This window comes from Pinus tabuliformis, chromosome J, assembly GCF_031772625.1.
Source record: "Pinus tabuliformis cultivar Carrire ecotype Pingquan chromosome J, CPIR1, whole genome shotgun sequence".
NCBI classification, from domain to species: Eukaryota; Viridiplantae; Streptophyta; class Pinopsida; order Pinales; family Pinaceae; genus Pinus; species Pinus tabuliformis.
Genome location: NC_142295.1, coordinates 611,123,179 through 611,137,797, shown reverse-complemented (window position 1 = coordinate 611,137,797; position 14,619 = coordinate 611,123,179).

The following is a 14,619-nucleotide window of genomic DNA, read 5'->3' as shown; positions in this document are numbered from 1 at the left end:
TCATCAATTAAAATCACATAATACCTTTGTTTCACTGTAGATTCCATCGAGAATGGTCCACACAAATCAGTATGAACTCGCTCTAAGATAGCCTTTGCTCGACTGTCTCGATCATGAAAGGAAGACTAGGTGTACTTTCTCAAGGTACAACCTTTTCATGTGTCAACTTGCTCAAGTTTACCTTGGGAAGTCCTGTAGATATCTACTGCATTATCTTCAAAGCCCCATGATGCAAATGGCCCAACCGCCTGTGCCACAACTCGCCAATATCTTGGCTTTGCACCAATTCTACTTTCGTACTCAATGCTGCACAATCATCTACCTCTAGTTTATAGAGATTCTTCACTCGAATCCCTATCCTCTTAGTCTGACCCATGGCTATGTGTCTTAGGAATGCCTTTTCTTTACTGAAGACACTATCGTAGCCTTTGTCCTCCAACATTGCGACCAATACCAAGTTCTTCTTCAGTCCCGGCACATACATCACATTTGTCAAGGTGAGAGGAGCTCCATGCTCCCTCTGAAAAGCAACCATGCCCACTCCTGAAACACTATACCTTTAGTCGTCACCCATCTCTATGCGCATCTTGATGTTTTTCTCCTCCAAGGCACTGAATAAATTTTTATCACCGGTCATGTGGAATGAGGCTCCACTGTCAAGATACCAGACACAACTCATCATCAATGACACCATGCATGCGGTGAGGGTAAAGTCCATTTCGAATTGAGAGGCTAATGCCTCAACTTCCGATCCTTCTGAGGATCCCTTCTTGGACTTGTTTGATGGGAAATTAGTCGCATAATGTCCCATCTTGTGACAATTAAAGCATCTTACTTTAGACATGTCACCCTTCTTCCCTCCATGAGAAAAATTCATTTTGAAATGGTAAGCCTTACCCTTCCCTTTCCTTGCCTTACTTGCTAAGGCTAGATTTTCTTTATCATCATTCTTGGATGAAGAACCATCTCGTGTGCTCCTCCTGATCTCCTCATGCATAAGATCTAACCACAGTTGTTCCCAATCTAGTAGTTTCTCCCTTCCATTCACAGAGTCCTAGTAGTTATTCCAACTCTTTGGAAGGCCAAGGAGAGCGAGGCTCACCATATCATCATCGACAGTAGTTATTCCCACACTGCCAAGCTCATCTCTACAGGTGGTGAGCTTGTTCAGATATGTGGAAATAGTATTGTCCTTCTCCATCTTGATTCTTCGAAGCTTATCCTTGAGCGTCAATTTCCTCTGGTCGCTACTATTCTGGTAGAGGTCCTTCAATGTCTTCCACATTGAAAATGGAGTATCCTTCCCATGGAGACTCGAGACAATATGGTCTCAAACTCCCTTAAGGATGATTCGTCTCGCCTTCGCCACACACTTCTTCCACTCAACCAACTCTTGTACATTAGTTGAAGATGGCTTTGGGATTTCTTGATCAATGAATTTCTTCAAGCCGTTGTCTTCTAATACAACCTCCATTCTATCTTTCCATGATATGTAATTCGATCTACCTTCCAAGGCATACTCGAGTCTCAAGCCATAAAACGCCATTGGCCACCTTGAAGTATGATATGAATTCGATTTGCACCTGCAACCTCGAACTTCAAACTTCAAATTCTCTTCTCAGTATACTATTCACAGCTCTGATACCATGTAGAAAATCTGTGATAGGTTAACCTGATAATGCAATATAAATCAAATCAGAATACTATAACCTACTTCTACTATCAATTTGTGGAAGCTTAAAGATCGAGCTAAACAATATAACCAGAAGAAGAAGAATCAATGGCACAATACGCATGAAAATACTTTGGGGAGAGTCTCAGATAAAAACCCCACACTATTGTATTATCATACATGGTAGAAATACATAGGAATTATACAAAGCCTTAGCTCTCACAGCTAGCCAGCTCTTAGTACAATCCTCACAGATGCTCACAGGCAATCTTGGCTTCTCTCTAGCTTTCCTCTCTGCCCTCCAAGCTCCTATTTCCTTGTGTTGTTCCTTGTGGATGATTACCTATTACCAAGTGGAAAAACAAACCTTCAAAACTGCACAATCCTCAAGGATGAATCCTTGACTGCATGCATGAGTTTTCTCCATGAGAAAACACATGCAACTAATAGTACATTGTCCTTGAACATTAATCTCAACTGGGTCTTTCTCAGAATAGACATGCATGAGTTTCTGATGAGGGAATCTTCAGTTAACTGGAGTAGCACTAGTTGAGTGCATTAATGCATCAACTGACTGTTAACTCACTATTAGTTCCTCAAACAGTTTGGAACTAATTTAACTGGACTTAACTCAGTAAACTGAGTTAACTAATTACAACTCAAATATAACTCAATCTTATCTCCTTAATTTAAGGGATAACTCTTGCATGACTTCAGAAAGACTTCTAACTTGAATTTATCCAACTAATTAATTTAAAATAAATTAATTAATTATTTCCAAGTAGTTATTAAGACTAAATTCGATTTTAATTCACAATTTAATTCAAGGACAAATTAAATTGGAATATTCTTGTTGCCATATTTTAACAAATAATTCATGTGCAGAGAGTTGATGAAAGCAACTTCGTTGGTGCTATGGACTCTTATTGGCAGCAGAGCAATACCAAAAACTCATTTTAAGTTCCAGAAATTTACAAGCCCTATGTCATATTATCTATGTCATTGTTGAAGACCTATGCGTGTGAACTCTTGGTTTGATGTGTAAAGATTAAATGACCTAGCTACAAGATAGATAGATGGAACATCTATAATTGTTCAAGTAGCTCAACGCAGTACCCTCAATATCTATTTAATAATTCCTTGCATCACTATTAAGACTCTACCTTTTGAAAGGATGAAGTCAAAGATACTGGATTCTACCAGTGGTTCGCCAATTGTTGTAGTGACTACAAAACCCCCCAAAAATTTCACGTTGTATATTTTAATTTTTGGGTCCCCCTTGCTTTTAAAAGTTTTATGATTGCATTACATAGACAAACACTTTAACTAGCTTAGCCATCATCGAATGCAATTCTTGAATGAATCTTTGTCATGGCTTGCTTAAGTAACAACTCCTCCACCACATCAAAACTTGCATGATAGATGCTTTAGTAAAGATGGTAATCATGCATCATGTGTAAATATGCTTGTTTAGACTCTTGTCTCTACTAATAATGCTCTATGTGCTTTTGTTGCAACTTGTACTTTTGAGGCTTTTGATTACTTTGCTTGCATATTGCTCAAGATGCAATGAAATGTTGCTTACCCAACAGATTTGACAGAGTTAATGCTAGGTAGGGTTGGAATTTGACAGGAATTTTGCCTGTCATAGCCAAGTTTGTCTATATTTTACGGTTAAAAGTTTTACAAAACTGTTTTTTGTGATGGGTGTTAAGGTGTATAAACCGTATTTTTGGCAATTTATTTTTTCAGGAAAATGTCATTAATACCCTTTAAAATTATTCTTACTTTAACACTTACATATGTGTATATCAAATTAGGAATCTTAATATCTTCCAATTTATCTCAAATCTCTCTTATTTATCATATTTCATATTCTGCTCTATTCTCTTTTGATGTGAAACTTTTTCTTTCGTTGAGCTCAATGGAGGATGGAAGGAAGAAGAACCTTCAATAGGATTCAAGCCCTTAAAATACTAGTTGAATGAATTTGAGTTACAAGATGACTCTCACTTTTCTTGTTTTTTCGTTCGATATTGTTGTAGGTATCACAATGATTTAACTAACCAATTGAACATTTATTTGTCATTATTTTAACCTTCCTTCATTCACTTCATCCCTCTATTATCTCTGAAGTAAATTTTCATTGCTTTGAATTCTTTCACTTCATCACTTTATTATCTCTAAAGTACATTTTCATTGTTTTTTTTGTTGCTTAATTTGTTTCGTTACCATGACTTAACTTTTATTTTATTTTATGTTTTTAATTTTAACTCAATTTAAATTGACCCACCCTCCAATCTGTTCTCTGGTATAGCATTTAAACTCCATCTCTGGTATAGCGTTTAAACTCCATTGAGATGAAAGTTTTGCCCACTTTCACATTAAGGAAAATGCAGTTGTAGATACTCCCCACTGCGATTAACAATCCAAACTCCATGATTAGTAGAACATGATTTAAATAACAACATGATTAGTAGAACATGATTTAAATACATGCATTTTGATGTGGGTTCCATAACTAGTTTTAGTGCTCATATTGTCTTTGAAATATAAAATAACCCATTACTAATTGTAAACATTGTAATCATTAAATATAAATATTATAAACTTAAGAACTAGATAATATTACTTTTCACTATACAGTATTTAGTTGATTTTTGTAGTGTCTTATAAAGTGTACTGAGTCCCCATGCAAGCTATTACGTTATATCTCACTAATTTAACCCACCTTAATTGGACATTTTTTCTTTTCTACATTTTATAACTTGCTTATTACATCCAGGAAATTTTTTCAATTGAGCCAATGTAATTTTTTCTATGAAGCTTGGGAAACTAAATATAAGCATGGAATGGCATATGAATTTTCCAATTTGAAATATTAAATATGACTAAAAAAAGTTTTTTTATATTTACCATATACCTTATTATATGGCAAGCGTATTGGTTTTGTAGATTTATAAAGTTTATTCATTAGAGGGGAAAGAAGATTACTGCTACGAAATATTAAATATGAAAAAAAAATTGTATATTTATTATATATCTCGGTTAATTTGTATATTTATAAAGTTTATTCGGAAGAGGGCAAAATATTCTCGCTATGTTGCAGGATATCTTGGTCTTGTTTTGAATTAATAATACTTAAAAAAATCTTATTTCATGTTTTTTTAAAGGTATACATTTTTAATTATATTAATTCTTTTTATAATTAACAACAACAATAATTTAATATAAAGTTATAGTTTTGATAGTTTTTATGATTTTTGTAATTTTAGCAACATGAAATGTCTCATGTAATAAGTGTTTTATTTGCTACAGTAGTGATGTCTTTATTTTCATTTTGTTAAATCACTGGTTTTACTTTGTATTTTTTATTAGATTTTGTAATTCTTATTTCAATTCACATTGTGGGTTTATGATTTTTTATTCCACATTAAAATGTGGATTTGAATAAAGATGTATATTGCTACATGATATATGTATTCAATTAATTATTATCACTTCATTTAAAGAAGTACAATGTGAGGAAGGCTTCGTATTAGATATAGGATATGGATCCACCATACATTTAGGTTTGGGATAAAGTATTTAAACATTAGATTGAGAGTTAGTGATGCAGGAGCATCTGGCTGACAAGGCAAAGACAGAAGCAAGGTTGACATGGTTTCTGAAGAGGACGGAGAAAACAGTTCGCTGGATGGATAGTATATCTGTTTTTTTTTTTTTTTTTTTTTTTTTTTTTTTTGTAAATTAAAGTTGCCTAAGATTAATGTAATGACTTTTAATTAGGAGCAGTAGTAATTAGTTAGAGTCGTTGTTTCCAGACAGTTACATTACTGTTGTAAAAGCATGAAAAGAAAATGTACTAGCCAACTATGAAAAGTTCCACATAAGGAACAACTGATGTAACCAACAAAACAAACCAACAGCAGTTAAAAAACCGTTTGAAAACAGTGCTATTAAAGGAGGGAAACAGGCACATTACAGGGTTCGACTGTGTAAGAAATTAACAGAGAAAGAAATATAATTATTGTTCTGTGCACGCACAATCCTACAGCGTCCTCAATGCTGTGTAACATTTGTCATTATTTTATCATGTGAATACTGTCAATATACTGCTACAGGTTCTGAACCAGAAGAAGAAGATAGTCAAGTCGGACGAAAAGCAACAACGTCCAGTACAAGCAGCACAACCAAAATAATCAGGCATTACATAACCATAACAGGTATGTGAATTTACGAAAGCAATCCAAATTTATTCCAGCATAGAATTCATAGGGTTACAAATACAGTCATCCAAAGTCCATTATATGTTCACATTTTTTGTTCAAAAATAAAAGACCGAACCCAGTTTGTAGACATGGGGACTAAACCAACTACAGACAGAAGCCAACCCCATAAGACCCTAACTCATTTCCATAATCAACGACAAAGCCTAATAACCAGAGAACCGAGAACAAACATCGGCTCAAGGCCAACAAGAACAGACCAACCCTACAAGTCGAAAAACCAAGACAAGCAAACCACAACAACAGAGCGACACTACCCGTATTTTGTTCGGGGCAGCTGAAAGTCCAAGCACCGAGACCATCGAGCGGCTCCACCTGTAAGAAGACAAACAGAACGAGGTTAGGTTCCACGAGATAACTCCAGAGAACTGGAAGTGGAATGACTGAATAAAAAAAATGTGTATTGTTACCTGACAGGCAAGTCATAGTCGCATCTTCACCTCAACAGACCCTCCTGCTCACAAAGGAGCCAAGATATTAGACTCAGGAAGAAGAGGGGCGTAAAAGTCTAGCATGAAACAGTGACTTACCAGGCGAGTTGGCAGAGGAATCAACAGAGAACGCCACCATAACCCTGTTGAATTTGTGAGGGAACGAACCAGCGTTGAAAAGGATGTCACCAAGAACCATGCAGCCATCAATTAACTGTAAACCCTCGTGAACCATAGACAGCAATCGATAAAAAACCGCACAGAGGCAGAGACCCACTAGGGCAAAGTCCAAAATGCACAGTGACAGAGAACATACACACAGAAAAATATAATAACGCAAACCTTACCAGGGTTTCAACGAATCACCGGGCGAACAGAAGAATTCCAGGCCGAGTCCCAAACGACGGAGACCGTGAAGGCAACCAGGAGCACATAACTCAGTGAATCAGGCAGACAAGCCTCAGGAAAATACAAAGAAAACCACAGAAGATGCAAGGGATCACCGAGAGCTCGCAGAGCAAATGACCAGGAGAAACAACGAGAACCAAATGAGTGCGAAGGTGTAAAACCCGAAACCAAGGCGGGTTCGTAGAATCCCGAGGAGGGACAGATGTCCATCAGGCAAGCAACCAGGGTACAATCACCGTAACTCTAATCAATTCAAGTTGATCAACACAGATTAAAAATCAACCAATACTTATATCCGAAATCCCTTTTATTATTATATTCATTGTTGGTACATAACATCATCAATGCATTGATGGCGGGACCACGTGGGCTGGCCCCATCAAGTGGTATCAGAGCAGAATTTTAAGGAAACAGAGGAAGATGGAAGTACAAAGACGAGAACGTGGAAGAGGTGCACGCAGAGTAGCAGACGAGGGCTTGAGAGAACAATTGAGAATCCTTATTGCTCGCTTGGAAGCAGTAGAGGCAGGTAGGCGAAGAGACCCAGAACTTGGGGATGATAGTGAAGAAGAGGCAGCAACTGCTACAGATGGGTCAGAGGAAGAAGCCCCGGAGTTAAGACTGTTGAGATCGGTATTGTTAGCTAGTAGCAAACCCAAACCTGAGATCCCTAACTATGATGGCAGTCTGTCCGCAGATGTTTTGTTGGATTGGGTAAGTGAGTTAGATAAGTATTTTGAAAATGAAGAGATCAGTGAGGACAAAAGAGTTAGATTTGTTGCGACTAAGTTAAAAGGACACGCCGCCTTATGGTGGGATAGTGTCCAAGTGGACAGGAGACGAATGAACAAGCTACCAATAAGAAAGTGGCCAAGGATGGTGGCAAAACTAAAGGGCATATTTTTGCCTAAAGACTACCAGGTCGAACTTTATCGACGAGTGCAGAATTTAAGGCAGAAAGGTATGACTATGAAGGAGTACACAGAGGAGTTTTATCGTGTAAATTTGCGGGCTGGTTATACGGATGATACTCCAGAAAAAACAGCGAGGTACGTGAATGGCTTGAGACTGGAAATACTAGATGAGATCAGTATTCTCTCTCCACGAAATATAGAAGAGGCCTTTCAGAGTGTTGTAAAGGCTGAAGAGAAAATTAACAGGAAACAGAATAACAGGAGAGGGTGAGGAAATGGCAGAGGATGAGGACAGTCCTACGGCAGAGGGAGAACTGCCACTAACAGCGAAGAAGGCAGCAGTTCCAGAGCTTCAGGGACAGCAGAGAAGGGAGATAGCACCAGAGGAGGTCGGCCATATCAGCGGGGAAGAGGAAATGGTTACGGAAGGGGGACTAATGTCCAGTGCTACAGGTGCCATAAGTGGGGGCACAGATCCTTCGAATGCCCGGAAGCTGAGCACGCTGGCCAGAGGGGAGCATTTGTTGCGCAGCCTGAGGAAGCTAAAGCACAGCCCCGGGAGATAGAAAACGTGGCAGAAACAGGAGAGGCTTTAGTTTTGAACAAAGTGTTGTTGAAGCCAGCCAAGGAGATGGCTGAACAGACCCAGCGAAAGGCACTGTTTCGAACAGTTTGCAAATCACATGGAAAGTGCTGTAAATTGATCATAGACAGCGGAAGTACAGACAATTTAGTTTCCACCGAAATGGTGGAAAAGCTGGGATTGAAACAGCTTAAGCATCCCACACCTTACAAGGTGTCGTGGCTACAGAAAGGCCACCAACTATTAGTTGATGAACAGTGCGAGGTTGAATTTCACATTGGCAAATACCAAGACACGGTGGTCTACGATATTATGCCAATGGACGTATGCCATATACTGCTAGGGAGACCGTGGCAGTATGATCGGAAGGTGACGCATGATGGGAAGACGAATTGTTATAAGTTTGTGAAAGATGGGATCAAACATATGCTTGTACCCATCAAAGAGGAGGATGCAGCAGAACCAAGTGGAACAAAAGCATTGTTAGTGGGAGGAAAACAATTTGTGAAGCAGATTGAGGAAAATGAGGTCAATTATGCGATTGTAAGGAGGACAAAAACGATATTGCTGAACACAGAAAAGTCAGAATTGCCTGCAGAGATTCAGGAGCTGTTAAAAGAATTTAAAGACATTGTAGTTGACGATCTACCAGATAAGTTGCCTCCCAAGAGGAGCATTAGCCATCATATCGATTTTATACCTGGAGCAAGTCTACCGAATAAGGCATCATATAGAATGAGCCCAAAAGATAATGAAGAGATTCGTAAACAAGTGCAGGAGTTGCTGGATAAGGGACTGATTAGAGAAAGTTTGAGCCCTTGTGCGGTACCAACAGTACTCGCACCCAAGAAGGGTGGAGAATGGCGAATGTGTACAGATTCGCGAGCTATTAATAAAATCACTATTCGGTATAGATTTCCCTTACCTAGAATGGATGACATGATGGATTGTCTTAGCGGGGCAGCTTATTTCACGAAGATTGATCTGAAGAGTGGATATCATCAGATCAGGATTAGAGAAGGAGATGAGTGGAAGACAGCTTTCAAGACCAATGAAGGGCTGTATGAATGGCTGGTCATGCCATTTGGATTAAGCAACGCTCCTAGTAATTTTATGAGATTGATGAATGAGATGTTAAAGGAATTTATTGGCAAGTTTGTGATAGTTTACCTTGATGATATCTTGATTTTCAGTAGAACGAAAGGAGAACATCTTCAACATGTTCAAAGGGTGTTAGAGAAGTTACAACAGAACAAACTGCTGATAAACTTAAAGAAATGCACTTTCTTGCAGAAGGAGCTGGTCTATCTGGGGTTTGTAGTTGCAGAAAATGAATTGAAAATGGACCCAGAAAAGATTGCAGCAATCATAAATTGGCTGTCACCGAAGAGATTATTTGAGGTACGTAGTTTTCACGGACTGGAAAGTTTTTATCGGAAATTTATTAGGAATTTCAGTGAAATCTGCGCGCCGATGCTAGAGACCATCAAAAAGGCCAGTCAGCCTTTTTGTTGGACCAGGGTGGCAGAAGACAGTTTTCAGCTCTTGAAGCGGAAGATTACGGAGAGGCCAATCTTGAGGCTGCCCAATTTTAATAAACTCTTTCAGGTTCGGTGTGACGCAAGTGGAACAGCTATTGGCGCTGTGCTCAGTCAGGAAGACAGACCAGTGGCATTCTTTAGTGAAAAATTAAATGAGGGCCTGCAGAAATACTCCTCGTATGACAAGGAATTTTATGCCGTGGTCCAAGCCTTAAAACATTGGAGGCACTACCTGCTGGGCAATGAGTTCGTATTATTTTCTGATAATTTGACGTTACAATATGTAATGCAGCAGCACAAGTTAAACCATAAGCATGCCAAATGGGTAGAATACTTGCAGAGTTTCACTTTCGTGTTAAAACACATAAGTGGGCAAGCTAATAAAGTGGCAGATGCCTTGAGCAGAAGAGCTTTGCTCTTACAGGAAAGTAGCATACAGGTGATGGGATTCGAACATCTGAAGGATTTGTACCAAACCGACACAGATTTCAAAGAAGCTTTTGAAGCCTGCCAAAATCCCGTGTTGAGGAATGCAAGCCCATGGTTAGACTATAATTTGCAGGAAGGATTATTGTTCAGAGGTGGGCAGTTATGTATCCCGGACTGTTCGATGAGGGAATATATTGTACGGGAGAAGCATACTGGTGGACTAGCGGGACATTTTGGCATCAACAAAACTTTGGAGAAACTCAGACATTTTTATTATTGGCCCAAAATGAGCAGGGATGTACAAAGATATGTGAACAGGTGTAAAGTTTGCCAACTAGAGAAAGGACACAGTCAGAATACTGGACTTTACATACCACTACCTGTTCCAAGCAGGCCATGGGACTCAGTCAGCATTGAATTTGTCTTAGGACTGCCTAGAATGCAACGGGGATATGATTCAGTAATGGTGGTGGTAGATAGATTTTCGAAAATGGCTCATTTTATTCCTTGTCGGAAAACTAGTGATGCCATGTACATGGCTCACATGTTTTTCACGGAGGTTGTTAGACTACATGGCCTACCCAGATTTATCATTTCAGACAGGGATGTAAAATTCACAGGACACTTTTGGCGCACCCTGTGGAAAAAGTTGGGCACGCAATTGAATTTCAGCTCTGCATATCATCCGCAGACTGATGGACAAACGGAAGTGGTGAACATGAGCTTGGGGAATTTATTACGGAGTCTAACTGGAGAAAATTCACGGTTATGGGATCGTGCTCTCGCTTAGGCAGAATTCGCTTATAACGATTCGCCCAATCGTAGCACCGGACACAGCCCATTCCAGATTTTGTACGGCATGCATCCTCGGGGAATACATGAACTGCGAGATTTGGGAAAGTTGGAACGGAGAAGCGCGGATGGGGAAGATTTTGCCGAAGCAATGAGCGAACTTCATGAAAAGGTCAAATTAAGATTGCAGGACAACGTACAGAAGTATAAGCAACAAGTCGATTCAAAGCGAAGAGAAGTGCAATTTAATGTTGGAGATGAGGTTCTCGCGCACCTGCGTAAGGAACGGTTTCCTAAGGGCATGTATAATAAACTAAAATATAAGAAAATTGGTCCATGCAAGATCTTACGTAAATTTTCAGCCAACGCTTACGAAATTCAGCTGCCACCCGATATAGGCATATCACCTATTTTCAATGTGGCGGATCTGTTCCCATATAATGCCCAAGCAGAGGACGACAGTGTGGTACGGCCAGAACGGGACACCCAAATTAGAGACAGTTCTTGGAAGAAGCATTTGCCTTCGACTCAGTCCCATGAGATTGAAGGGATCCTCAGTACCCAGGTAGCCAAGAAGACACGTAGGAAAGAATATCTACGATATCTCGTCAAGTGGAGAGACCGTCCAATGGAGGACAGCTCATGGCTCGACGCGGCGCAGATACAGAAGGCTGGCTATTCGGTGGAGGAACTCATGGAATAGAGCCATGATTTTCTTTTACCCCAGGAGCCTGATGCAGGAGCATCTGGCTGACAGGGCAAAGACAGAAGCAAGGTTGACATGGTTTCTGAAGAGGACGGAGAAAACAGTTCGCTAGATGGATAGTATATCTGTTTTCTTTTGTTTTTTTTTTTTTTTTTTTTTGTTTTGTTTTTTTTTTTTTTTTTTTAAATTAAATTTTCCTAAGATTAATGTAATGACTTTTAATTAGGAGTAGTAGTAATTAGTTAGAGTCGTTGTTTCCAGACAGTTACATTACTATTGTAAAAGCATGAAAAGAAAATGTACTAGCCAACTATGAAAAGTTCCACATAAGGAACAACTGATGTAACCAACAAAACAAACCAACATCAGTTAAAAAACCGTTTGAAAACAGTGCTATTAAAGGAGGGAAATAGGCACATTACAGGGTTCGACTGTGTAAGAAATTAACAGAGAAAGAAATATAATTATTGTTCTGTGCACACACAATCCTACAGTGTCCTCAATGCTGTGTAACATTTGTCATTATTTTATCATGTGAATACTGTCAATATACTGCTACAGGTTCTGAACCAGAAGAAGAAGATAGTCAAGTCGGACGAAAAGCAACAGCATCCAGTACAAGCAGCACAACCAAAATAATCAAGCATTACATAACCATAACAGGTATGTGAATTTACGAAAGCAATCCAAATTTATCCCAGCACAAAATTCATAGGGTTACAAATACAGTCATCCAAAGTCCATTATATGTTCACATTTTTTGTTCAAAAATAAAAGACCGAACCCAGTTCGCAGACGTGGGGACTAAACCAACTACAGACAGAAGCCAACCCCATAAGACCCTAACTCGTTTCCATAATCAACGACAAAGCCTAATAACCAGAGAACCGAGAATAGACAGCGGCTCAAGGCCAACAAGAACAGACCAACCCTACAAGTCGAAAAACCAAGACAAGCAAACCACAACAACAGAGCGACGCTACCCGTATTTTGTTCGGGGCAGCTAAAAGTCCAAGCACCGAGACCATCGAGCGGCTCCACCTGTAAGAAGACAAACAGAACGAGGTTAGGTTCCACGAGATAACTCCAGAGAACTGGAAGTGGAATGACTGAATAAAAAAATGTGTATTGTTACCTGACAGGCAAGCCATAGTCGCATCTTCACCTCGAAAGACCCTCCTGCTCACAAAGGAGCCAAGATATTAGACTCAGGAAGAAGAGGGGTGTAAAAGTCTAGCATGAAACAGTGACTTACCAGGCGAGTTGGCAGAGGAATCAACAGAGAACGCCACCATAACCCTGTCGAATTTGTGAGGGAACGAACCAGCGCTGAAGAGGATGTCACCAAGAACCATGCAGCCATCAATTAACTGTAAACCCTCGTGAACCACAGACAACAATCGATAAAAAAACGCACAGAGGCAAAGACCCACTAGGGCAGAGTCCAAAACGCATAGTGACAGAGAACATACACACAAAAAAATATAATAAAGCAAACCTTACCAGGGTTTCAACGAATCACCGGGCGAACAAAAGAATTCCAGGCCGAGTCCCAAATGACGGAGACCGTGAAGGCAACCAGGAGCACATAACTCAGTGAATCAGGCGGACAAGCCTCGGGAAAATACAAAGAAAACCACAGAAGCTGCAAGGGATCGCCAAGAGCTCGCAGAGCAAATGACTGGGAGAAACAACGAGAACCAAATGAGCGCGAAGGTGTAAAACCCCAAACCAAGGCAGGTTCGTAGAATCCCGAGGAGGGACAGATGTCCATCAGGCAAGCAACCAAGGTACAATCACCGTAACTCTAATCAATTCAACACAGATTAAAAATCAACCAACACTTATATCCGAAATCCCTTTTATTATTATATACATTGCTGGTACATAACATCATCAGTGCATTGACGGCGGGACCACGTAGGCTGGCCCCATCAGTTAGGGTTTTAGGCTTAAGCTTACAGTAGGAAAGAATATGTTGGTCTATGTAGGTTAGAGATTAGCTTTTGTACTTTAAGATAGAGTTGACTAGTCTAGGTTAAGGCAAGATATGTTAGACTAGGCTAGGTTAAATTAGATTAGGCTAAGTTAAGTTAAGGTTTAGGTAGGCTAAGGTAGTTTATTTTAGCACAGGTTTGGTTGGGTGAAGCAAGGCTAGGTTAACTAGAATATATGAAGTTACATTGGGCAAGGTTAGTTTATAGTAGGACAGACTAAGAAACCAAGGCTAATGTAGCTTCTTACTTCAATAAAAGGTAGTATGGTGAAACAAGAGAACGTCCTACTCCGTTACATTGTAATGGGTTATAGATAACATAGGCTCCTTCATCGATATTTGTATAGGCTTACTAAGTTCTATGTTTGATGACTTAGCCCTAAATAATTTTGATCTTTTCAAGTTGGGAATGAATGGTTTCTTTAATGGGGGTTGGGTTTTGTGTAGCTCTAGTTATCCGCTCTTGGATTGGCTTCTAGTTCAATATGTTTAGCATAATCTCACCTGGACTCAACATGATTTCAATGAGAAGATAAGTGAGATCCATAAGATTGCAAAGGATGGATTCAATCATTTAAAAGGGAGGTGGCATTGTCTAGAAAAGCGCACTGAGGTGAAGCTGCTTGACTTGTCGTTTGTTCTTGGAGCATGCTATGTGTTGCATAATATTTGTGAGTAGCAAAATGAAGATTTTGATCGAGAGTTGGCATTTGAACTGGTGGATGATGAGATGTGTTCAGAAAGTTGTGTGTGTTCTTGGAGTTCTATGTAGGAAAGGGATAAAATTTCCCATAACTTGTTGCATCATGCTCATGTTGGCACAAGTTTTCTCTAGACAAAACGCCAAATCCCTTTTCT